This window comes from Typopeltis vanoorti, chromosome 3 (assembly GCF_054136105.1).
Source record: "Typopeltis vanoorti isolate ZY-2024b chromosome 3, IOZ_Tvanoo_1.0, whole genome shotgun sequence".
Classification (NCBI taxonomy): Eukaryota; Metazoa; Arthropoda; class Arachnida; order Uropygi; family Thelyphonidae; genus Typopeltis; species Typopeltis vanoorti.
The window spans coordinates 177,557,873-177,560,687 of NC_143551.1; the positions used below are offsets into that span (position 1 = coordinate 177,557,873).

General features: G+C 31.6%; 1 pseudogene; it reads left to right on the forward strand.

The window, feature by feature from the left end:
- The first annotated feature begins 735 nt into the window (after positions 1-735).
- Positions 736-2,233, forward strand: LOC150108772 (DNA ligase 3-like; annotated as a pseudogene).
- The last annotated feature ends 582 nt before the right edge of the window (positions 2,234-2,815 follow it).

Genomic DNA, 2,815 nt, shown 5'->3' on the forward strand with positions numbered 1-2,815 from the left:
GCATCAAATTTCCCATTCATGACTGCATCAAATTTCCAAATTATACCTTCATCGAGTTTGCCATTTATGCCTTCATCCTTCTATAGAGTAGTTGTCCAGGAACTCAACGGAGTGAAAATATATGACACGTACACGAATGGAAATTATCAATATCAAACAGGATTTATGAATTTCAATAGACATTTTAAATAAACATATTTATTTTATTACAAGAGTGATTTAAAACTTTTGATAGTTTTTTAAATTTGAATAACTATTTACAAGTATTTTCACATTTTAGCAATTAATTTTTTCGCATAGATAAATATTCCTCATTAGCTACTTTTACTAAATGGAGCATAATAGTTTTTCTACAAGTTTACGATAATGAAAAATTTAGTAAAGACCATTAAATGATAGAATAAGGCTGCTATGTATTTATGGAAGAATATTTCTTCTTCTATGTCAAAATAAAACATCTTGCACTATATATGTCGAAAAAAAAACATTTTGCACTATATATATAGAATGTGGAGAAAGTAGTCTTATCCAAAACAGTATTGCTCTTAGCGACCTCACCTCCTTATGTACTCGTGTAGCTGCTGCATCAGGATTTAACCACGCTACCGGCCAAGACGTCTATAGACGTTCAAGTTATCATGGATGCGAAGTGCATATTAAAATTGTAATACCATTGATATTACATTGAAATATATGATGGAAACGAAGCGTATGCAGATGCGTATTTGATCCATAATGGCCGGTAAGGTGGTTAAAGCAAAATCCAGTTTAATTTCTAATGTGCTATTAGATAAAGAACCAGTAGAACAACTTTTATGGTTACAGTTTCTATTGCCTGATATTGAAAAAAGAAATTATCGTTTAGGAGATAAGCAATTAATGAAACATTTTGGGTTGATATTTGGTGTCGAAATTGTTAATTATGGAAATATAGCTGATGCACTAATGGATGCTTTTGTGAACTCTACAACGATATATTGACCACAAACGGAGAACACACTTTGGAAGAAGTTAATCATTATTTCGATATTTTATCTACATTAACTAAAGTCAAGGATCAGTTGTTCTTGTTGACCGAATTAGTAGAGAAATGTGCTGAAAACAATTTTAGAACTATAGTTCATTTAATAAAACACAATTTTCAAATGAATGCAGGAGTAAAATGTATATTGGATGCAGTACCTTTAGAAGCATATAATATTTTTCACAGTTGTAGAAATTTACCTAACCTGGTGCAGTTAAACTTGGGAAAAGTTAAAATTGAACCACTAATGACAGTGATGCCTATGTTAGCCCAGGCTTGTCATTCTACACAAGATACATTTAAAACATTTTCTAATAAGATATATGCAGAAATTAAATATGATGGTGAACGTATTCAAATTCACAACCAAGATGATCAGCTTATGTACTTTAGTCGAAATTCGAAGTGCGTTAAAAAAGATAAAGTCAACAATTTGAATCTCAATGGTGTTTTTCCTAACAGTAAAAATTTCATTTTGGATGGTGAAGTACATGTGCAAAAAAAAGGAAACAATGTTTTTTTATTTGATATTCTCTACTTGAATGACGAAAATATGATGCGCCTGCCTTATTTTAAATGAAGGAAAATTTTGGAAACCATATTGAAGAAAGCCCACTCTCGTACCAAAAAAGAGTACACAATATTGATGAGTTACATGATTTTATGAACTATGTCATAAAAAACAAATGCGAAGGGTTGGTACTAAAAAGTAGAGAATCGACTTATTCCCCAGGAAAAAGACAGTGGTTAAAATTTAAAAAAGATTACTTAGTTGGAAAAATGGATACATTAGATTTAGTGATTTTGGGAGTATATATGGGTACAGGATTGAAAGCTGGTTTGTATAGTAGTTTTTTAATGGGATGTTATGAAAAAGAGACTGAAAAATTGTGTACTGTGACAAAAGTTAGTAGTGTAATGACCATGAATAATTTAAAATATTTCACCAATTCTTTAAGCATTGTAGATAACAAAATTGTGCCTGAGTGGCTCGATGTCAAGTGTCACAATGTCTCTGATTTTATTTGCACCATGCCAAGTGAAGTTTTGGAAATTAATTCTGCAGGATTTGTAAATTCGGTCATTCATACAGCTAAAGAAATATCTCTTCATTTTCCAAGAGTTTATCATCGCCTAACAGATAAAAGTTGGAAAGAAGCTACAACATTACAACAATTACATGATTTATATTTAGAGAATAATAAATAAGAAACAGTCAATGCCGAGAATTCACCCTCAAGCACATGTTAGGAAAAAACCGGAGAATTTTGTTTTCCCAAACGTTCCTACTTTGTTTGATCAGTTGACACCAAGAGAACGAAAATATTATCAAGCATCTTTAGATAGACAGCAATCTCCTGATTATTACATACCTAAAAAGCGAGGTCGTTTACAAATCCACGATCCTAATGATGTTGGCATTACTCCAATGACACCTCAAGAAATAAGACTTATTGTAGATAATATTGGACATGAAAGAGTCAAAGGCATTCCTAATAGAGTGTGTGAAGTGGTGAAGAAAGAATGTTCTCGACCTGACCGACCAACACACGATTACTCCGATTATGATTTTCCTCTTTATGGGGAATTAAAAACATATGTAATTAAAGATCGAGAGTTAATAGATATGAGCAGAATGCCACAGTTTATTCAAAAATTTTATACATTGTTAGCTGAAGACGAATATCATAAAAGAGTACAATAAAATATGAGTGATATGAATCGGCCTTTTGCCAAGTTTAATTTATCCTTCATCAAGAGATATGTGGAACTACTCATCAGATAATTCTC